This window comes from Phalacrocorax aristotelis, unplaced genomic scaffold, assembly GCF_949628215.1.
Source record: "Phalacrocorax aristotelis unplaced genomic scaffold, bGulAri2.1 scaffold_68, whole genome shotgun sequence".
Lineage (NCBI taxonomy): Eukaryota > Metazoa > Chordata > Aves > Suliformes > Phalacrocoracidae > Phalacrocorax > Phalacrocorax aristotelis.
In genome coordinates this window covers 304,380-328,633 of record NW_027441375.1, presented here as the reverse complement: position 1 = coordinate 328,633, position 24,254 = coordinate 304,380, and the positions used below count along the sequence as shown (strand labels likewise).

At 55.4% G+C, this 24,254-nt stretch overlaps 1 long non-coding RNA gene across 1 annotated transcript in view; it reads left to right on the top strand.

The window, feature by feature from the left end:
- Window positions 1-22,875, top strand: part of LOC142051477 (uncharacterized) — a 34,289-nt gene extending 11,414 nt beyond the window's left edge. Inside the window, exons 3-5 of the long non-coding RNA XR_012658515.1 lie at window positions 21,126-21,185; window positions 22,185-22,248; window positions 22,723-22,875. This is a non-coding gene — a long non-coding RNA (uncharacterized LOC142051477). The remainder of the gene's footprint in view (window positions 1-21,125; window positions 21,186-22,184; window positions 22,249-22,722) is intronic.
- The last annotated feature ends 1,379 nt before the right edge of the window (window positions 22,876-24,254 follow it).

The window sequence follows — 24,254 nt, the reverse complement described above, 5'->3', positions numbered from 1 at the left end:
ACTGGTGTGTACTGGGAGGGAACTGGGATGTAGTGGGAGGGAACTGGGAGGGAACTGGGATGTACTGGGAGGGAACTGGTATGTACTGGGAGGGAACTGGGATGTACTGGGACATACTGGCAGGGAACTGGGATGTACTGGGAGGGGATTGGGATGTACTGGGAGGGAACTTGGATGTATTGGGAGGGAAGTGTTATGTACCAAGGGGGAACTGGGACGTACTGGGATGTAGTGGGAGTGAACTGTGAAGTACTGGGATGTACTTGAGGGAACTGGGATGTACTGGGAGGGAACTTTAAAGTACTGGGATGTACTTAGAGGAAACTGGGAGGCAACTGGCATGTACTGGGATGTACTGGAATGGAACTGGGAGTGAACTGTGTGTGAACTGTGAGGGAACTGGAATGTACTGGGAGGGACTGGGAGGGACTGGGAGGGATCTGGGATGTCGCAGTTGACACCCACTTCCCTCCCAGTGCCTCCCAGTATATCCCAGTTTCCTCCCAGTACATCCCAGTAAATCCCAGCTCGCTGCCAGTACATCCCAGTACATCGCTGTACATTCCAGTTCTGTTCCTGTACATCCCAATACATCCCCGTTCCATGCCAGTACATCCCAGTTCCCTACCAGTTCATCCCCGTACATCCCAATTCCCTCCCGGTTCGCTACCACTTCTTTCCCAGTTCCGTCCCATTACATCCCAGTTCCGTCCCATTACATCCCAGTACATCCCAGTTCCCTCCCAGTACGTCCCAGTTCCCTCCCAGTACATCCCAGTTCCCTCCCAGTACTGGGAGGGACCTGGGATGTACTGGGAGGCACTACAATGTGCGGGGATGCCCTGGGATGTACTGTGGAGGAACTAGGATGTACAGGCTTGTACTGGGTTGTACCGGGTGGAACTGGCAGGGATTTGGGATGTACCAGGATCTACTGGGATGTACTGGGAGGTAACTGTTATGTACTGGGAAGGAACAGGGAGGGAACTGGGATGTACTGGTAGGGAACTGGGATGTACTGGGAGGGAACTGGGACGTACTGTGAGGACACTGGGATGTACTGGTATGTACTGGGAGGGAAGTGTTATGTACTGAGGGGAACTGGGACGTACTGGGATGTACTGGGAGGGAACTGTGAAGTACTGGGATGTACTGGGAGTGAACTGGGAGGGAACTGGTATGTAGTAGGATGTACTAGGTGGGAACTGGGATGTACCAGGATGTACTGGGATGTACTGGGAGGGAACTGGTATGTACTGGGAGGGAACTGGGATGTACTGGGACATACTGGCAGGGAACTGGGATGTACTGGGAGGGGATTGGGACGGACTGGGAGGGAACTGGGATGTACTGGGCTGCACTGGTAGGGAACTGGGATGTACTGGGAGGAAACTGGAATGTCCCAGTTGACACCCACTTCCCTCCCAATGCCTCCCAGTATATCCAGTTTCCTCCCAGTATATCCCAGTTTCCTCCCAGTACATCCCAGTAAATCCCAGTTCGCTCCCAGTACATCCCAGTACATCGCAGTACATTCCAGTTCCGTTCCTGTACATCCCAATACATCCCCGTTCCATGCCAGTACATCCCAGTTTCCTACCAGTTCATCCCCGTACATCCCAATTCCCTCCCGGTTCACTACCAGTTCTTTCCCAGTGCCTCCCAATACATCCCAGTTCCGTCCCATTACATCCCAGTACATCCCAGTTCCCTCCCAGTACGTCCCAGTTCCCTCCCAGTACATCCCAGGTCCCTCCCAGTACTGGGAGGGAACTGGGATGTACTGGGAGGCACTACAATGTGCGGGGATGCCCTGGGATGTACTGTGGAGGAACTAGGATGTACAGGCTTGTACTGGGTTGTACCGGGTGGAACTGGCAGGGATTTGGGATGTACCAGGATCTACTGGGATGTACTGGGATGTACTGGGAGGAAACTGGAATGTCCCAGTTGACACCCACTTCCCTCCCAGTGCCTCCCAGTATATCCCAGTTTCCTCCCAGTACATCCCAGTAAATCCCAGTTTGCTCCCACTACATGCCAGTACATCGCAGTACATTCCAGTTCCGTTCCTGTACATCCCAATACATCCCCGTTCCATGCCAGTACATCCCAGTTCCCTACCAGTTCATCCCCGTACATCCCAATTCCCTCCCGGTTCACTACCACTTCTTTCCCAGTTCCGTCCCATTACATCCCAGTTCCGTCCCATTACATCCCAGTACATCCCAGGTCCCTCCCAGTACGTCCCAGTTCCCTCCCAGTACATCCCAGGTCCCTCCCAGTACTGGGAGGGAACTGGGATGTACTGGGAGGCACTACAATGTGCGGGGATGCCCTGGGATGTACTGTGGAGGAACTAGGATGTACAGGCTTTTACTGGGTTGTACCGGGTGGAACTGGCAGGGATTTGGGATGTGCCAGGATCTACTGGGATGTACTCGGATGTACTGGGAAGGAACAGGGAGGGAACTGGGATGTACTGGTAGGGAACTGGGATGTACTGTGAGGGAACTGGGACGTACCGTGAGGACACTGGGATGTACTGGTATGTACTGGGAGGGAAGTGTGAAGTACTGGGATGTACTGGGAGTGAACTGGGAGGGAACTGGTATGTAGTAGGATGTACTGGGTGGGAACTGGGATGTACTGGGAGGGAACTGGTATGTACTGGGAGTGAACTGGGATGTAGTGGGAGGGAACTGGTAGGGAACTGGTATGTACTGGGAGGGAACTGGTATGTACTGGGAGGGAACTGGGATGTACTGGGACATACTGGCAGGGAACTGGGATGTACTGGGAGGGGATTGGGACGGACTGGGAGGGAACTGGGATGTACTGGGCTGCACTGGTAGGGAACTGGGATGTACTGGGAGGAAACTGGAATGTCCCAGTTGACACCCACTTCCCTCCCAATGCCTCCCAGTATATCCCAGTTTCCTCCCAGTATATCCCAGTTTCCTCCCAGTACATCCCAGTAAATCCCAGCTCGCTGCCAGTACATGCCAATACATCGCTGTACATTCCAGTTCTGTTCCTGTACATCCCAATACATCCCCGTTCCATGCCAGTACATCCCAGTTCCCTACCAGTTCATCCCCGTACATCCCAATTCCCTCCCGGTTCACTACCACTTCTTTCCCAGTTCCGTCCCATTACATCCCAGTTCCGTCCCATTACATCCCAGTACATCCCAGTTCCCTCCCAGTACATCCCAGGTCCCTCCCAGTACATCCCAGTTCCCTCCCAGTACTGGGAGGGAACTGAGATGTACTGGGAGGCACTACAATGTGCGGGGATGCCCTGGGATGTACTGTGGAGGAACTAGGATGTACAGGCTTGTACTGGGTTGTACCGGGTGGAACTGGCAGGGATTTGGGATGTACCAGGATCTACTGGGATGTACTGGGAGGTAACTGTTATGTACTGGGAAGGAACAGGGAGGGAACTGGGATGTACTGGTAGGGAACTGGGATGTACTGTGAGGGAACTGGGACGTACTGTGAGGACACTGGGATGTACTGGTATGTACTGGGAGGGAAGTGTTATGTACTGAGGGGAACTGGGACGTACTGGGATGTACTGGGAGGGAACTGTGAAGTACTGGGATGTACTGGGAGTGAACTGGGAGGGAACTGGTATGTAGTAGGATGTACTGGGTGGGAACTGGGATGTACCGGGAGGGAACTGGGATGTACTGGGAGGGAACTGGTATGTACTGGGAGGGAACTGGGATGTACTGGGATGTAGTGGGAGGGAACTGGGAGGGAACTGGGATGTACTGGGAGCGAACTGGTATGTACTGGGAGGGAACTGGGATGTACTGGGACATACTGGCAGGGAACTGGGATGTACTGGGAGGGGATTGGGACGGACTGGGAGGGAACTGGGATGTACTGGGCTGCACTGGTAGGGAACTGGGATGTACTGGGAGGAAACTGGAATGTCCCAGTTGACACCCACTTCCCTCCCAATGCCTCCCAGTATATCCCAGTTTCCTCCCAGTATATCCCAGTTTCCTCCCAGTACATCCCAGTAAATCCCAGCTCGCTGCCAGTACATGCCAATACATCGCTGTACATTCCAGTTCCGTTCCTGTACATCCCAATACATCCCCATTCCATGCCAGTACATCCCAGTTTCCTACCAGTTCATCCCAGTACATCCCAATTCCCTCCCGGTTCACTACCACTTCTTTCCCAGTGCCTCCCAATACATCCCAGTTCCGTCCCATTACATCCCAGTACATCCCAGTTCCCTCCCAGTACATCCCAGTTCCCTCCCAGTACTGGGAGGGAACTGGGATGTACTGGGAGGCACTACAATGTGCGGGGATGCCCTGGGATGTACTGTGGAGGAACTAGGATGTACAGGCTTGTACTGGGTTGTACCGGGTGGAACTGGCAGGGATTTGGGATGTACCAGGATCTACTGGGATGTACTGGGAGGTAACTGTTATGTACTGGGAAGGAACAGGGAGGGAACTGGGATGTACTGGTAGGGAACTGGGACGTACTGGGAGGGAACTGGGACGTACTGTGAGGACACTGGGATGTACTGGTATGTACTGGGAGGGAAGTGTTATGTACTGAGGGGAACTGGGACGTACTGGGATGTACTGGGAGTGAACTGGGAGGGAACTGGTATGTAGTAGGATGTACCGGGAGGGAACTGGTATGTACCGGGAGGGAACTGGTATGTACTGGGAGGGAACTGGGAGTGAACTGGGATGTAGTGGGAGGGAACTGGTAGGGAACTGGGATGTACTGGGAGGGAACTGGGATGTACTGGGAGGGAACTGGGATGTACTGGGACATACTGGCAGGGAACTGGGATGTACTGGGAGGGGATTGGGACGGACTGGGAGGGAACTGGGATGTACTGGGCTGCACTGGTAGGGAACTGGGATGTACTGGGAGGAAACTGGAATGTCCCAGTTGACACCCACTTCCCTCCCAATGCCTCCCAGTATATCCCAGTTTCCTCCCAGTATATCCCAGTTTCCTCCCAGTACATCCCAGTAAATCCCAGCTCGCTGCCAGTACATGCCAATACATCGCTGTACATTCCAGTTCCGTTCCTGTACATCCCAATACATCCCCGTTCCATGCCAGTACATCCCAGTTTCCTACCAGTTCATCCCCGTACATCCCAATTCCCTCCCGGTTCACTACCACTTCTTTCCCAGTGCCTCCCAATACATCCCAGTTCCGTCCCATTACATCCCAGTACATCCCAGTTCCCTCCCAGTACGTCCCAGTTCCCTCCCAGTACGTCCCAGTTCCCTCCCATTACATCCCAGGTCCCTCCCAGTACTGGGAGGGACCTGGGATGTACTGGGAGGCACTACAATGTGCGGGGATGCCCTGGGATGTACTGTGGAGGAACTAGGATGTACAGGCTTGTACTGGGTTGTACCGGGTGGAACTGGCAGGGATTTGAAATGTCCTAGGATCTACTAGGATGTACTGGGAGGTAACTGTTATGTACTGGGAGTGAACTGGGAGGGAACTGGGATGTACTGGGAGGGAACTGGGACGTACTGTGAGGACACTGGGATGTACTGGTATGTACTGGGAGGGAAGTGTTATGTACTGAGGGGAACTGGGACGTACTGGGATGTACTGGGAGGGAACTGTGAAGTACTGGGATGTACTGGGAGTGAACTGGGAGGGAACTGGTATGTAGTAGGATGTACTGGGTGGGAACTGGGATGTACCAGGATGTACCGGGATGTACTGGGAGGGAACTGGTATGTACTGGGAGGGAACTGGGATGTACTGGGATGTAGTGGGAGGGAACTGGGAGGGAACTGGGATGTACTGGGAGGAAACTGGGATGTACTGGGAGGGAACTGGGATGTACTGGGACATACTGGCAGGGAACTGGGATGTACTGGGAGGGGATTGGGACGGACTGGGAGGGAACTGGGATGTACTGGGCTGCACTGGTAGGGAACTGGGATGTACTGGGAGGAAACTGGAATGTCCCAGTTGACACCCACTTCCCTCCCAATGCCTCCCAGTATATCCCAGTTTCCTCCCAGTATATCCCAGTTTCCTCCCAGTACATCCCAGTAAATCCCAGCTCGCTGCCAGTACATGCCAATACATCGCTGTACATTCCAGTTCTGTTCCTGTACATCCCAATACATCCCCGTTCCATGCCAGTACATCCCAGTTTCCTACCAGTTCATCCCCGTACATCCCAATTCCCTCCCGGTTCACTACCACTTCTTTCCCAGTGCCTCCCAATACATCCCAGTTCCGTCCCATTACATCCCAGTACATCCCAGTTCCCTCCCAGTACATCCCAGTTCCCTCCCAGTACTGGGAGGGACCTGGGATGTACTGGGAGGCACTACAATGTGCGGGGATGCCCTGGGATGTACTGTGGAGGAACTAGGATGTACAGGCTTGTACTGGGTTGTACCGGGTGGAACTGGCAGGGATTTGGGATGTACCAGGATCTACTGGGATGTACTGGGAGGTAACTGTTATGTACTGGGAAGGAACAGGGAGGGAACTGGGATGTACTGGTAGGGAACTGGGACGTACTGGGAGGGAACTGGGACGTACTGTGAGGACACTGGGATGTACTGGTATGTACTGGGAGGGAAGTGTTATGTACTGAGGGGAACTGGGACGTACTGGGATGTACTGGGAGTGAACTGGGAGGGAACTGGTATGTAGTAGGATGTACTGGGTGGGAACTGGTATGTACCGGGAGGGAACTGGTATGTACTGGGAGGGAACTGGGAGTGAACTGGGATGTAGTGGGAGGGAACTGGTAGGGAACTGGGATGTACTGGGAGGGAACTGGGATGTACTGGGAGGGAACTGGGATGTACTGGGACATACTGGCAGGGAACTGGGATGTACTGGGAGGGGATTGGGACGGACTGGGAGGGAACTGGGATGTACTGGGCTGCACTGGTAGGGAACTGGGATGTACTGGGAGGCTCTTGTCCTGGGATGTCCTGGGATGTAGTGTGGAGGAACTAGGATGTACAGGCTTGTACTGGGTTGTACCGGGTGGAACTGGCAGGGATTTGAAATGTACTAGGATCTACTAGGATGTACTGGGAGGTAACTGTTATGTACTGGGAGTGAACTGGGAGGGAACTGGGATGTACTGTGAGGGAACTGGGACGTACTGTGAGGACACTGGGATGTACTGGTATGTACTGGGAGGGAAGTGTTATGTACTGAGGGGAACTGGGACGTACTGGGATGTACTGGGAGGGAACTGTGAAGTACTGGGATGTACTGGGAGTGAACTGGGAGGGAACTGGTATGTAGTAGGATGTACTGGGTGGGAACTGGGATGTACCGGGATGTACTGGGATTTACTGGGAGGGAACTGGTATGTACTGGGAGGGAACTGGGATGTACTGGGATGTAGTGGGAGGGAACTGGGAGGGAACTGGGATGTACTGGGAGGGAACTGGTATGTACTGGGAGGGAACTGGGATGTACTGGGACATACTGGCAGGGAACTGGGATGTACTGGGAGGGGATTGGGACGGACTGGGACATACTGGCAGGGAACTGGGATGTACTGGGAGGGGATTGGGACGGACTGGGAGGGAACTGGGATGTACTGGGCTGCACTGGTAGGGAACTGGGATGTACTGGGAGGAATCTGGAATGTCCCAGTTGACACCCACTTCCCTCCCAATGCCTCCCAGTATATCCCAGTTTCCTCCCAGTATATCCCAGTTTCCTCCCAGTACATCCCAGTAAATCCCAGCTCACTGCCAGTACATGCCAATACATCGCTGTACATTCCAGTTCTGTTCCTGTCCATCCCAATACATCCCCGTTCCATGCCAGTACATCCCAGTTTCCTACCAGTTCATCCCCGTACATCCCAGTTCCCTCCCGGTTCACTACCACTTCTTTCCCAGTGCCTCCCAATACATCCCAGTTCCGTCCCATTACATCCCAGTACATCCCAGGTCCCTCCCAGTACATCCCAGGTCCCTCCCAGTACATCCCAGTTCCCTCCCAGTACTGGGAGGGAACTGGGATGTACTGGGAGGCACTACAATGTGCGGGGATGCCCTGGGATGTACTGTGGAGGAACTAGGATGTACAGGCTTGTACTGGGTTGTACCGGGTGGAACTGGCAGGGATTTGGGATGTACCAGGATGTACTGGGATGTACTGGGATGTACTGGGAGGTAACTGTTGTGTACTGGGAGTGAACTGGGAGAGAACTGGGATGTACTGGGAGGGAACTGGGATGTACTGTGAGGACACTGGGATGTACTGGGATGTACTGGGAGGGAAGTGTTATGTACTGAGGGGAACTGGGACGTACTGGGACGTGCTGGGAGGGAACTATGAAGTATTGGGATGTACTTAGAGGGAACTGGGATGTACTGGGAGGGAACTGGGAGGGAACTGGGAGGGAACTGTGAAGTACTGGGATGTACTGGGAGGGAACTGGTATGTACTGGGAGGGAACTGGGATGTACTGGGTGGAAAGTGTTGGGAATTGGGATTTACTGGGAGGGAAGTGGGATGGACTGGGAGGGAACTGGGATGTAGTGGGACATACTGGGAGGGAACTGGGATGTACTGGGGTGTACTGGGAGGGAACTGTTATGTACCGAGGGGGAACTGGGATGTACTGGGAGTGAACTGTGAAGTACTGGGATGTACTTAGAGGGAAGTGGGAGGGAACTTGGATGTAGTGGGAGGGAGCTGGGGTTTACTTGGAGGAAAGTGGCATGTACTGGGATGTACTGGAATGGAACTGGGAGTGAACTGTGTGTGAACTGTGAGGGAACTGGGATGTACTGTGAGGGAACTGGGATGTACTGGGATGTACTGGGACGGACTGGGAGGGAACTGGGATGTACTGGGAGGGATCTGGGATGTACTGGGCTGCACTGGTAGGGAGCTGGGATGTACTGGGAGGAAACTGGAATGTCCCAGTTGACACCCACTTCCCTCCCAGTGCCTCCCAGTATATCCCAGTTTCCTCCCAGTACATCCCAGTAAATCCCAGTTTGCTCCCAGTACATCCCAGTACATCGCAGTACATTCCAGTTCCGTTCCTGTACATCCCAATACATCCCCATTCCATGCCAGTACATCCCAGTTCCCTACCAGTTCATCCCCGTACATCCCAATTCCCTCCCGGTTCACTACCACTTCTTTCCCAGTTCCGTCCCATTACATCCCAGTTCCGTCCCATTACATCCCAGTACATCCCAGTTCCCTCCCAGTACATCCCAGGTCCCTCCCAGTACATCCCAGGTCCCTCCCAGTACTGGGAGGGAGCTGGGATGTACTGGGAGGCACTACAATGTGCGGGGATGCCCTGGGATGTACTGTGGAGGAACTAGGATGTACAGGCTTGTACTGGGTTGTACCGGGTGGAACTGGCAGGGATTTGGGATGTACCAGGATCTACTGGGATGTACTGGGAGGTAACTGTTATGTACTGGGAAGGAACAGGGAGGGAACTGGGATGTACTGGGAGGGAACTGGGATGTACTGGGAGGGAACTGGGACGTACTGTGAGGACACTGGGATGTACTGGGATGTACTGGGAGGGAAGTGTTATGTACTGAGGGGAACTGGGACGTACTGGGATGTACTGGGAGGGAACTGTGAAGTACTGGGATGTACTGGGAGTGAACTGGGAGGGAACTGGTATGTAGTAGGATGTACTGGGTGGGAACTGGGATGTACCGGGAGGGAACTGGGATGTACTGGGAGGGAACTGGTATGTACTGGGAGGGAACTGGGATGTACTGGGATGTAGTGGGAGGGAACTGGGAGGAAACTGGGATGTACTGGGAGGGAACTGGTATGTACTGGGAGGGAACTGGGATGTACTGGGACATACTGGCAGGGAACTGGGATGTACTGGGAGGGGATTGGGACGGACTGGGAGGGAACTGGGATGTACTGGGCTGCACTGGTAGGGAACTGGGATGTACTGGGAGGAAACTGGAATGTCCCAGTTGACACCCACTTCCCTCCCAATGCCTCCCAGTATATCCCAGTTTCCTCCCAGTATATCCCAGTTTCCTCCCAGTATATCCCAGTAAATCCCAGCTCGCTGCCAGTACATGCCAATACATCGCTGTACATTCCAGTTCCGTTCCTGTACATCCCAATACATCCCAGTTCCATGCCAGTACATCCCAGTTTCCTACCAGTTCATCCCCGTACATCCCAGTTCCCTCCCGGTTCACTACCACTTCTTTCCCAGTGCCTCCCAATACATCCCAGTTCCGTCCCATTACATCCCAGCACATCCCAGTTCCCTCCCAGTACATCCCAGGTCCCTCCCAGTACATCCCAGGTCCCTCCCAGTACTGGGAGGGAACTGGGATGTACTGGGAGGCACTACAATGTGCGGGGATGCCCTGGGATGTACTGTGGAGGGACTAGGATGTACAGGCTTGTACTGGGTTGTACCGGGTGGAACTGGCAGGGATTTGGGATGTACCAGGATCTACTGGGATGTACTGGGAGGTAACTGTTATGTACTGGGAAGGAACAGGGAGGGAACTGGGATGTACTGGGTGGGAACTGGGATGTACTGGGAGGGAACTGGGACGTACTGTGAGGACACTGGGATGTACTGGGATGTACTGGGAGGGAAGTGTTATGTACTGAGGGGAACTGGGACGTACTGGGATGTACTGGGAGGGAACTGTGAAGTACTGGGATGTACTGGGAGTGAACTGGGAGGGAACTGGTATGTAGTAGGATGTACTGGGTGGGAACTGGGATGTACCGGGAGGGAACTGGGATGTACTGGGAGGGAACTGGTATGTACTGGGAGGGAACTGGGATGTACTGGGATGTAGTGGGAGGGAACTGGGAGGAAACTTGGATGTACTGGGAGGGAACTGGTATGTACTGGGAGGGAACTGGGATGTACTGGGACATACTGGCAGGGAACTGGGATGTACTGGGAGGGGATTGGGACGGACTGGGAGGGAACTGGGATGTACTGGGCTGCACTGGTAGGGAACTGGGATCTACTGGGAGGAAACTGGAATGTCCCAGTTGACACCCACTTCCCTCCCAATGCCTCCCAGTATATCCCAGTTTCCTCCCAGTATATCCCAGTTTCCTCCCAGTACATCCCAGTAAATCCCAGCTCGCTGCCAGTACATGCCAATACATCGCTGTACATTCCAGTTCCGTTCCTGTACATCCCAATACATCCCCGTTCCATGCCAGTACATCCCAGTTTCCTACCAGTTCATCCCCGTACATCCCAGTTCCCTCCCGGTTCACTACCACTTCTTTCCCAGTGCCTCCCAATACATCCCAGTTCCGTCCCATTACATCCCAGTACATCCCAGTTCCCTCCCAGTACGTCCCAGTTCCCTCCCAGTGCATCCCAGGTCCCTCCCAGTACTGGGAGGGAACTGGGATGTACTGGGAGGCACTACAATGTGCGGGGATGCCCTGGGATGTACTGTGGAGGAACTAGGATGTACAGGCTTGTACTGGGTTGTACCGGGTGGAACTGGCAGGGATTTGGGATGTACCAGGATCTACTGGGATGTACTGGGAGGTAACTGTTATGTACTGGAAGTGAACTGGGAGGGAACTGGGATGTACTGGGAGGGAACTGGGACGTACCGTGAGGACACTGGGATGTACTGGTATGTACTGGGAGGGAAGTGTTATGTACTGAGGGGAACTGGGACGTACTGGGATGTACTGGGAGGGAACTGTGAAGTACTGGGATGTACTGGGAGTGAACTGGGAGGGAACTGGTATGTAGTAGGATGTACTGGGTGGGAACTGGGATGTACCAGGATGTACTGGGATGTACTGGGAGGGAACTGGTATGTACTGGGAGGGAACTGGGATGTACTGGGACATACTGGCAGGGAACTGGGATGTACTGGGAGGGGATTGGGACGGATTGGGAGGGAGCTGGTATGTACTGGGCTGCACTGGTAGGGAACTGGGATGTACTGGGAGGAAACTGGAATGTCCCAGTTGACACCCACTTCCCTCCCAATGCCTCCCAGTATATCCCAGTTTCCTCCCAGTATATCCCAGTTTCCTCCCAGTACATCCCAGTAAATCCCAGCTCGCTGCCAGTACATGCCAATACAACGCTGTACATTCCAGTTCTGTTCCTGTACATCCCAATAAATCCCCGTTCCATGCCAGTACATCCCAGTTCCCTACCAGTTCATCCCCGTACATCCCAATTCCCTCCCGGTTCACTAACACTTCTTTCCCAGTTCCGTCCCATTACATCCCAGTTCCGTCCCATTACATCCCAGTACATCCCAGGTCCCTCCCAGTACATCCCAGTTCCCTCCCAGTACATCCCAGGTCCCTCCCAGTACTGGGAGGGAGCTGGGATGTACTGGGAGGCACTACAATGTGCGGGGATGTCCTGGGATGTACCGTGGAGGAACTAGGATGTACAGGCTTGTACTGTGTTGTACCGGGTGGAACTGGCAGGGATTTGGGATGTACCAGGATGTACTGGGATCTACTGGGATGTACTGGGAGGTAACTGTTGTGTACTGGGAGTGAACTGGGAGGGACCTGGGATGTACTGGGAGGCACTACAATGTGCGGGGATGCACAGGGATGTACCGTGGAGGAACTAGGATGTACAGGCTTGTACTGGGTTGTACCGGGTGGAACTGGCAGGGATTTGAAATGTCCTAGGATCTACTAGGATGTACTGGGAGGTAACTGTTATGTACTGGGAGTGAACTGGGAGGGAACTGGGATGTACTGTGAGGGAACTGGGACGTACCGTGAGGACACTGGGATGTACTGGTATGTACTGGGAGGGAAGTGTTATGTACTGAGGGGAACTGGGACGTACTGGGATGTACTGGGAGGGAACTGTGAAGTACTGGGATGTACTGGGAGTGAACTGGGAGGGAACTGGTATGTAGTAGGATGTACTGGGTGGGAACTGGGATGTACTGGGAGGGAACTGGTATGTACTGGGAGGGAACTGGGATGTACTGGGATGTAGTGGGAGGGAACTGGGAGGGAACTGGGATGTACTGGGAGGGAACTGGTATGTACTGGGAGGGAACTGGGATGTACTGGGACATACTGGCAGGGAACTGGGATGTACTGGGAGGGGATTGGGACAGACTGGGAGGGAACTGGGATGTACTGGGCTGCACTGGTAGGGAACTGGGATGTACTGGGAGGAAACTGGAATGTCCCAGTTGACACCCACTTCCCTCCCAATGCCTCCCAGTATATCCCAGTTTCCTCCCAGTATATCCCAGTTTCCTCCCAGTACATCCCAGTAAATCCCAGCTCGCTGCCAGTACATGCCAATACATCGCTGTACATTCCAGTTCTGTTCCTGTACATCCCAATACATCCCCGTTCCATGCCAGTACATCCCAGTTTCCTACCAGTTCATCCCCGTACATCCCAGTTCCCTCCCGGTTCACTACCACTTCTTTCCCAGTGCCTCCCAATACATCCCAGTTCCGTCCCATTACATCCCAGTACATCCCAGTTCCCTCCCAGTACGTCCCAGTTCCCTCCCAGTACATCCCAGGTCCCTCCCAGTACTGGGAGGGAACTGGGATGTACTGGGAGGCACTACAATGTGCGGGGATGCCCTGGGATGTACTGTGGAGGAACTAGGATGTACAGGCTTGTACTGGGTTGTACCGGGTGGAACTGGCAGGGATTTGGGATGTACCAGGATCTACTGGGATGTACTGGGATGTACTGGGAGGTAACTGTTATGTACTGGGAGTGAACTGGGAGAGAACTGGGATGTACTGGGAGGGAACTGGGATGTACTGTGAGGACACTGGGATGTACTGGTATGTACTGGGAGGGAAGTGTTATGTACTGAGGGGAACTGGGACGTACTGGGACGTGCTGGGAGGTAACTATGAAGTATTGGGATGTACTGGGTGGGAACTGGGATGTACTGGGAGGGAACTGGGAGTGAACTGGGAGGGAACTGTGAAGTACTGGGATGTACTTAGAGGGAACTGGGATGTACTGGGAGGGAACTGGGATGTACTGGGTGGAAAGTGTTGGGAATTGGGATTTACTGGGAGGGAACTGGGATGTAGTGGGACATACTGGGAGGGAACTGGGATGTAGTGGGGTGTACTGGGAGGGAACTGTTATGTACCGAGGGGGAACTGGGATGTACTGGGAGTGAACTGTGAAGTACTGGGATGTACTTAGAGGGAAGTGGGAGGGAACTTGGATGTAGTGGGAGGGAACTGGGGTTTACTTGGAGGAAAGTGGCATGTACTGGGATGTACTGGAATGGAACTGGGAGTGAACTGTGTGTGAACTGTGAGGGAACTGGGATGTACTGTGAGGGAACTGGGATGTACTGGGATGTACTGGGACGGACTGGGAGGGAACTGGGATGTACTGGGAGGGATCTGGGATGTACTGGGCTGCACTGGTAGGGAACTGGGATGTACTGGGAGGAAACTGGAATGTCCCAGTTGACACCCACTTCCCTCCCAGTGCCTCCCAGTATATCCCAGTTTCCTCCCAGTACATCCCAGTAAATCCCAGTTTGCTCCCAGTACATCCCAGTACATCGCAGTACATTCCAGTTCCGTTCCTGTACATCCCAATACATCCCCGTTCCATGCCAGTACATCCCAGTTCCCTACCAGTTCATCCCCGTACATCCCAATTCCCTCCCGGTTCACTACCACTTCTTTCCCAGTGCCTCCCAATACATCCCAGTTCCGTCCCATTACATCCCAGTTCCGTCCCATTACATCCCAGCACATCCCAGTTCCCTCCCAGTACATCCCAGGTCCCTCCCAGTACATCCCAGGTGCCTCCCAGTACTGGGAGGGAACTGGGATGTACTGGGAGGCACTACAATGTGCGGGGATGCCCTGGGATGTACTGTGGAGGAACTAGGATGTACAGGCTTGTACTGGGTTGTACCGGGTGGAACTGGCAGGGATTTGGAATGTACCAGGATCTACTGGGATGTACTGGGAGGTAACTGTTATGTACTGGGAAGGAACAGGGAGGGAACTGGGATGTACTGGGATGGAACTGGGATGTACTGGGAGGGAACTGGGACGTACTGTGAGGACAATGGGATGTACTGGTATGTACTGGGAGGGAAGTGTTATGTACTGGGATGTACTGGGAGGGAACTGGGAGGGAACTGGTCTGTAGTAGGATGTACTGGGAGGGAACTGGGATGTACCGGGAGGGAACTGGGATGTACTGGGAGGGAACTGGTATGTACTGGGAGGGAACTGGGAGGGAACTGGGATGTACTGGGAGGGAACTGGGACGTACCGTGAGGACACTGGGATGTACTGGTATGTACTGGGAGGGAAGTGTTATGTACTGAGGGGAACTGGGACGTACTGGGATCTACTGGGAGGGAACTGTGAAGTACTGGGATGTACTGGGAGTGAACTGGGAGGGAACTGGTATGTAGTAAGATGTACTGGGTGGGAACTGGGATGTACCAGGATGTACTGGGATGTACTGGGAGGGAACTGGTATGTACTGGGAGGGAACTGGGATGTACTGGGATGTAGTGGGAGGGAACTGGGAGGAAACTTGGATGTACTGGGAGGGAACTGGTATGTACTGGGAGGGAACTGGGATGTACTGGGACATACTGGCAGGGAACTGGGATGTACTGGGAGGGGATTGGGACGGACTGGGAGGGAACTGGGATGTACTGGGCTGCACTGGTAGGGAACTGGGATGTACTGGGAGGAAACTGGAATGTCCCAGTTGACACCCACTTCCCTCCCAATGCCTCCCAGTATATCCCAGTTTCCTCCCAGTATATCCCAGTTTCCTCCCAGTACATCCCAGTAAATCCCAGCTCGCTGCCAGTACATGCCAATACATCGCTGTACATTCCAGTTCCGTTCCTGTCCATCCCAATACATCCCCGTTCCATGCCAGTACATCCCAGTTCCCTACCAGTTCATCCCCGTACATCCCAATTCCCTCCCGGTTCACTACCACTTCTTTCCCAGTTCCGTCCCATTACATCCCAGTTCCGTCCCATTACATCCCAGTACATCCCAGGTCCCTCCCAGTACGTCCCAGTTCCCTCCCAGTGCATCCCAGGTCCCTCCCAGTACTGGGAGGGAACTGGGATGTACTGGGAGGCACTACAATGTGCGGGGATGCCCTGGGATGTACTGTGGAGGAACTAGGATGTACAGGCTTGTACTGGGTTGTACCGGGTGGAACTGGCAGGGATTTGGGATGTACCAGGATCTACTGGGATGTACTGGGATGTACTGGGAGGTAACTGTTATGTACTGGGAAGGAACTGTGAGGGAACTGTGAGGAGGGGGGCGGCCCCCCGGGCCCCAGCCCCCCCCCCCCCCCCCCGCCTGGGGCCAGGGCCCCGCGGCCGCCGGCCCCTTCCTCCTCTGCCCGCTCCCGTCGCAGACGGCTCGGTATGTGTCACGAGCGGCAGCCCCGTTCAGCAGCTCTCGGAGGGCGCGCGGCTCTGCCCGGCCGTGACCGGGGCCCGCAGGGGTTTCCCGCTCGCCCCGAGAAGGCGCTGGCCCCGAGCCGGCGCGTCCCGCTCCGCCCGGCCCTCGGCGCCCTCGCGAGCTGAGCGCGGCCCGGCCAGCAGGGGGCGCTGGCGCTCACCGGCTGGGCGCGGGGGCGGTCCGGCGCGGGGGCGGGGCCGGTGGGGGCCGTTCCTTCCGGCCGCCCTTTAAGGGCCGCCCCGCGGGGCTCGGGCTTCCGGTGGCGCGTGCGCGGCGCGTCGGAGCGGGGGCGGGAGCGGTGCGTGTGGAGGCCGAAGGGCCGGTGCGTGTGGCGGCCGGGTCGCGAGGCGTCCCTGTGCGGTGCCGGGGCCCCTCTGCGGCCCGGCGTGGGAAGCCCGCGGCCGGCGGAGCCTGCTCGGAGCTGGGCGGGGAGCGCCGCGGCGGTCCGGCCGCCGGCAGCCATCCCCTGCGGTGGCCGGCAGCCCCTCGGGACGCCTGGAGGCCTGGCGGGGCCCGAGCCTCGCCTGCGGCAGCCGCCTGAGAGAGCAGCGCGGCCGTGTCCGGGGTCCGGAGAGCGCTGGTGGGTGAGTTCGGGCAGCGGGTGGGTCTCCGTGTGAGGTGAGGCCTGGCGCGGGCCGGGGGGTATCTCCGTGCGGGTCGGGCCGGGGGCGGGGCGGGGGCCGGGCCCCGCAGAGAAGCCCCGGTCGGGCATCGTTCGCTTTTCCACAATGTAGGGCTCTCCCCGGTTATTTTTTGTGTACTGTGTTTTGGGTCACCTGAAACCCTTTGGCCGGTTACGTTTGGTGCGGGGAGATGGCAGGTCTGGAGCCTGAAAGATCTCTGGTGGGGGGTGGGGGAGGTATTTCTTGCCTTAAAACTCTGAGCCCACCTCGTGTGTCATGTCGTGAGTCTCGTGACTGTGGCAAATGGCTGAGTCGGGCGTTTTCTGATAACTAACTTCTGAACGTGTGCGTGTGTAGGCACGGGAGATTTGTGCAGTGTGACGGAGCCCCTTGTGCTTCTGTGCTAATGTCTACCTGTTCTAGACCTCCAGTGTTGGAAAGCCTTTGTTTAGTGCCTAGTTGTGCCTGCGTAACAAATGTTTTAGCTGCTGATGGGTTATACCTCTGCTGCGAACTTCTTGCTGGGTGGCTTGATTGTTTCTGGTTGTCCGTGTAAATCTAGGCAGCTATTTTCTGCCCGGTGGTGAAGCCTATCGCTTTGGATAACAAAGGGCAGGAGTGCAATAAAGAAAAAGGTGATTCGTCTGCTGCAGCTCCTTGGAAACAATTCGTTCCTTATTTTCTGCCCTTGGGCAGGCGTTGTGCTTTCCAGATAATGCAGCCTCTCCTGTGCCTGTCCACGCCGTGCATTTTGTCCTGCCCTTGCTTGAAAAGGCTCTCCTTGCCTTCCTCCCCTCTGCTGCAGTTGCCTTAATCTCTCGCTGCTGCTGCTGCTGCTGCTGGAAGAGGGATAAAGGGAGTGTTGTCGATCGGGTTGTTAAAAGCTTTTTCGCGGGCTGTAACGCGCGGGAAAGGGGGGGCCGGGGGGGAGGATCAGTTTGCGGGGAAAATGGGAAACCAACATCACCTTCCCCTCCTACGGCGCAGCCCGGCCGCACGGCTCCCCGGGGATGCCCCTGCCCGCGGGTGTACCGTGTGTGCGCCCCCCGCGTGGGGCGGGGGACGACGACACCCCCCCCACACACCGTCGGCGGCACTGGGACAACCCCTGCCCCAGGGCTCCGCGCTCGTACCCGGCTCTCCCCGCTCCGGCACGGCACGGGGCTGGACGCACCGAGAAGACCCCGGAGCGGCTTCTCGCGTCCGGGCGAGAACAGGGCCCGGCCCCGAGCAGCAGAGCGGGCACCGCCGGTAGCTCGGAGGAGCGGGGCCGGCTCGGCTCGAGGCGTCAGAGCGAAAAGGGACGAGAACCGTCCCGGAGCGTCCGGGGGTTGGGGGGGTTGGCGGATGGTCCGGTGGCCGGGTTCGGCTCCGTGCCGGGCCGTGGGGCAGCCGGAGCCGCGCCAGAGCAGGTGAGGAGCCGCATGGCCGGGCGCGCTGTGGGTCGGCGGGTTTGGGCTGTGGGGTCTCCCGGTCCGCGGAGCCCCCGGGGGGGCGGCGGGGTGCGGGCAGCAGCGGCCCCGGGCCGAGCGCTGTCGTGGGTCGGTGGTTGGGTTTTGGGGCCGAGCCCGTGCCCGTCCCCGGGGAGTAGGGGCAGCCCCACCCGGCTCTCGGCTGCTCCTCGTCGGGGTCGGGCGGCGGCGGCGGCGACCCCGGCGGGGGCTCCTGCGGTGCCGGGCGGGTCCCCCCTTGCCCGCGAGGCAGGCAGGGACCCCGGCTGCTGCCGCCGCGGTTTGCTGGAGGCGGGCCGGGCCCGGCCCCCTGTGGGGTTGGGGTGCGGGCCCGGCGCTGCCGGGGAAACGAGGCCTGCGAGAGCAGGAAGAAAGCGCTGCCGGGCCGGTGCTGGGGTGCGGGGCCGGGGTGCGGGGCCGGGCCCGCGCAGTTCAGTTCCCAAGGCCTCCCCGACAGTGCCCGCGTGGGCCGTGGGGGTGCAGGGCTGCGGGGTGGCTGCGCTCTCCGCGGCCCTGAGCGTTGCCCGTGGGGACTGCGGAGGGGGCCGGGACGCAGCCAGGTTCAGCTGGTTTGGTCCCTGAGCGTGGAGAGCACAGCTCTTCTGTTCCTGGGCCTTGAGAGCAGGCTCCTGTGGCTGACGCCGGGGCCCTGAAACAGATCGAGTCGTGCGTTTTGAGGGCCTGAGCGAGGGGACTAAGTGGTGTGGTTTTGGGCTGAGGAGCAGAGGTCAAGTGCTGCGCTTTTGGGACTTGAGAACAGGCTCAGCAGCTGGGCTTTTTGGCTCAGAACCGGTCCCAAAGTGAGCTGGTTTGGGGGCCAAAAGCAGAAGCCGGTTTGGCTGCTTGTGGGGGTGGCGTGGGGGCATCGGGGGCTGCAGGGGAAAGCAAGGGTTGGGCAGGGTACGAGGACCCTCCCCGGAGGTGGGGGTCCGGTCACATCGGACCCCGAAGTTCGGGAGGCCGGCATGCACCAGAGCGAACTCGCCACCTGAGGCGGGTCTCTGGAGGAAGGGTGCTTTTTGGATCCAGCGCAGCGCACCCTCTTTGGGTCCAGCTCTTCATTCTGCGCTGCTTAGAAGAGTTATTAACCAATTAATTAAACATACAAACTAAGTCACAACAGCTCTATCGGCTCCATCGTGGTTTGGAGCTCTGAATCGGTTTCATTTGGTGTCTAACACATTTTTTCCCCGAGGAGAGGCTACGTTTCAAGTTAATTAGTTTTCTCACAAGTGTGTCAGTCGATAAAATTGAGTTACGATTATTAAAACCACAAAGGTGACAGGAGTCTCACGGATCGGGTCTATTTCTGAAAATGTATTCATCCCATGCAAATGTCATCGGATACAGATCATCTGCACTTCATGCTCTGACAAGACAAGATGCTGAGACAGGGATGAGCTCCAAAAGGACTACTGAAAAGAAAAAAAACCCACGCACTTCATGAAGTCATGGGGGGTTTTTTTGTTTGCATTTGGGGGGGCGGGGTGGCTTTAACAAAAGAGTGCAGTGTTGGCTGGCAGCAGCCTGCAGAGCATTTTTGCTGCCTGATCTCTCCTGTTCTTCTCTTCCACTCCTCTTTCAGGGCTGTAATTGTCATTTGGATAGTTTTAGAAGAGCAGTTAAGTTCCTCGCCTGTGTCTCAATGTGCTGGTAATACCAGGAAGGTGAATGCTTGAACCGGTCGGGCGGGTGGGAATAACTTGGCTGCAGGTAGAACTTCTGAGGGAAGACCAGCAAAACCAGGAAGCAAATAGCAAGTTCCCAAAAAATGTGCGGGTGTCAAACACATAAAAGTTTTATTGCCGAATGTTTTGTTTTTGGCAATATGTTCCAAATGCCTATTTTTGGTAAACATAACTTTTCAGGAGATTCAGGGTTGTGTGTGGCAAAACATGTCCCTCTGTTTTTGTGTCCTGCCGCACAAACGGCCGGCGGCAGGGCTCTCGTTCCCCGCTCTCGCTATTGCCACAGCAGGGCTGCGATATTTAGACCTAAGGGATGGGTTTAGGAATGGAAGGAGAGAGAACGCCTGTGTTCTGTAAGGGCTATGAATGCTGACCCTTTGCCTCCGTCTGCCGCTTTTCCTGTGCGGGTGATGAAGCCGTTTTACTTTCCTCTGTTGTTCCTGGTCTAAGTAGTTGCAAGGCTGTTGCCGCTGTGGGTGTGCAATTTGTGTTGCTGTGTTTCTGTGGAGTCCTAGCTACGGCTCGCTTCTAGTGTGGCCAAGCGTCAAGGTAGGGCTTTCAGCTTAAAGCTTCAGAAGCGCTGCGTGCCGAGATGGGTGTAGGTGAAACTGCTGTTGCGCCTGCAGCTGTGCTCGCAGGGATGCTGGGTGGCTCCGCATCAAACCGGCGAGGTGCGCGTGGACCTCCGTCGGGCTGCGCCCTGGGTGCGCGAGCGTGCCGTGTTTTTGCTGTTCCGGCTTGTATGTGCGAGGGCTTAACGTTTGATTTAATGCATTTCCTTTAACGGCAGGCTGTAGTTGGGCTCTAGATGGTATTCCTACGTGGGCGCAGGAGCTGTGGAATGGTTAAGCTGTTGCTGTGCCTCCAGGTGACTTGTTCAGTAACGCTGTTTTTCCAGGTGCAGATGGATGAGTCGTGCAGGGCAACGGAGGAGAGCCCAGGGGAGCGCTGTAAGAAGGTGAGTCTGTGTGTAGTACTGGAGGGAAGATGTGACTGATGGCTATAGGGCTCCATTATGGGTTTTACTCTTTTTTTTTTTTTTTTTGTGATCTGAGGGTGCTAAGCGATGAGCCGAGCGTGATGTGGGCCCTGGAGGTGAGTCAGGCAAGGTGACCGGTGCTTGGTGGGCTGGAGTAGGTGTTCTTTTTCAGGTTATTCAGGGTTTTTTCTCCTTCTCTTCACTTTCCCATCCCAATTTGGGGCCGATTCCCTCAAACGGGGACTTCCCCCTGTGGGGCTGCTTATGCAGCCTGGGAGCTGCTGCCTGGGCACAAAAATACCTCAAACCCCTTGACTCTGGGCCTGCAATGAGGGGTGAAAATACAGGAAGAATTCTGGTGGAAAGAAAACAACTTGGGGCTTCTGGGAAAGCCAACTCCAGCTGGATTTGTGCGGCTGGAAAGGAAAAAAAAAAGGGGGTGGGGGGAAGGAACAACAACCTAAAAGCACCCACCAACCATTCTCATGCACAAAACCGAAAGTGAAAATGACCATTTTTTGTAGGGCAAAAGCACAAAAAATCCCCACAGAACTCAGTAGTTTGGAAAAGCAACCCCAATTATTACATTATGTAAAGAAGGCGGGGGAAAAAAAAAGAAAACCAAACCAAAACCCGATCACAACCCTGATGCCACATGCCTACAAGCAGTTCCTGGGGCTTATTCTGCGGGGGTGGGAACCCAACCTTGTTCCCCAGGTTTGCTGTGCTGCTTCTCCTCCCTCGAGACACTTTGCTGTTTGGTGCAGAGGCAATGAACGGCGCTGCTGGGGCTGCGAGGGGGAAAGGTGCAGAGGAATAGAAGCTCTGTGGATGCAGCCAAGTTACGGTTTCTGGATGGTATTAATCGAGAAGAGTAATTCAGATAATGCTGCTGCCCAGCGACCAGAATTGGGTACTGAGCCCGGGAGCCGCGCACGCGCGGTGGCGTCCCTGTGATCCCCATTGCTCTCTCCGCAGGTAACAGCCCTGCGATGCTGCAGTGCCTGCGAGGTGATGCCGCCGTGCTCGTTGCTGCTTCCTGGTAAGGAAAGGCCTCCTCTGCTCTTGCTGCAGCGTGGTGGTGTGTCGGACACGATTCCCTGTGTCGGGTGAGGCCTAGGGCTGCCGGCGAGGTGAGCGAGCCCCTTTGGTGGGTGCAGGGGTATCTCCTTGTGTGCCTGTACTACTGGGGCTGGTGGGATGGGAAGCTTCAAATGACCCGCCGAGGCAGGCTTCTGGTATGCTAAAGGCGAGCGGGTGAGGGCAGCCCTAGGAGTTACCCGGGAGCTGATAGAAGGGAAGAGGGAAAGGAGGAGGAGGATGATGACCTTTTCCCCCTGCAGCTTCTGGGTGCAGAAGATGGCCGACTCCCCAGCTCACCAGAGCTCCCCCTCAGCCTCCCCTGGCCCCCCTTGCCCCGTGCGACTGCCCCCAGCTCCAGCACGGGCGAGCTAGGCTACGTGCCTAGGAAGCCTCATCTGGTAAGAGCTGTAAGACACCCACGTATTCTCTTCAGGTGGAGGACGGCCTAGAGTCTGGAGCTGCAGAAGAGGCAGGGAGGAGAGGAGGGGAAAGAAGCATCTGAACGGCTAAATTGTGCCAGCAGCGCTGAGAGCGAGAGTCGCGGTGAGTCCTGGGCCACTGGGGCCCCGTTGCCTCTCTTGTGCGTCCTGGGCCCTCCCTGTCTCTCCCCTGGCCCCCTCTCTTTCCTTACCTGCTGCAAAATTTACTTTTTTTTTTGCGCCCCCCCCCCCCCCCCCCCGCACCTTCTTTCTCCATCTCGCTCTGAGTGTCTCCCTGCCTCCCCGTCTTTTCAGTCCTCCCTCTCTCTGTCCTGTAGCCTGTGGCTCCTTTTTCTTTCTCCGCCTCTCTCTGCCTGGCTCTGGCTCCGTTTTTTTTTTTTTTTTTTTTATTCCTCCTGCTCTGTCCTGTAGCCTGTCGGTGTTTTGTTGTTCTCTGGCTCTCTTGATCTGACTCCCTGTGTTACCGAAAAACGCGTTAAAATCGGAAACGACTCCTCAACACCAATTTAGTATTAAAGAGCAGGCATTCTTTATTCGCGGCGCCGGATGCACGGGGGATCGCTCCTCCTGGCGTGCGTACCTCACGCACCTTTCCCGTACAATTTGTAGATCAATGTTTTACGTATTCATACATATTCATTATTGTCCTGTCTGCTGATTGGTACAAACTTGCTCGTTCCGTATGTAAATCGCTGCGCAGGCTCGGTTGTCCTCTTCCGTTGTTCTCTTCTGTTACTTGGGTCGGTGGTGGTCTGTGAGTCGGTGGTCGCGATCTCCCCCTGCCGGAATTACCTTTTAGCTTCTCGGCTCTTACTCTTGGCAGTCTTGGCTAGTTTTCTCAGTCCGCTAAGCGAAACCGCGTTTTGTCATCCTTTTCTGACAGAAGCATGTTGTCTGTTGTTCTGCTGACATTAACGATCGCCTAGGGACTAAAATGCAGATCGACAGGTACGCTGATTGGTACGCTCCATGTTCCCGTAATGGAACACCGTCTCTGGTTGATTTCATCACTTTGGTTACATTTCCCCTGTTTGGAAGTTCTGAAATAATAATTTTCTCAATACTTCCATCCTAGATCAATAACATTCCACTATGTCAGTTTAGTGTTTGCTTCATGTTCTGAAATTTTTCACTTGATTGTGGTCTCCAGGGTGTATGCAGGTCCCATTTTCTACCCAAAATTTTATTAATTTGTTGAAGTACCTCTGCAAAAAAATGTGGTGCTCTATCAGAGGACATTCCCGTTGGCACTCTAAATCTTGGTATTATTTCTTTCAGCAACGTTTTAACTACTACTCTAGCTTTGTCGGTGCAGCACGAGAAAGCTGCTGGCCATCTAGAAAATTTGTCAATCAGCACTGACAAATACTGCTATATCTATTTTGTCTGGGTAACTCAGAGAACTTAATTTGCTAATAATTTCCGGGAGAATTTTTTGTTTTGTTACTCCTAAAGGTTGTTTCCTTTGGTTCAGGGGATTATTTCTAGGACAGATTGGACACTTAGCTACTATGGGTTTAACTAT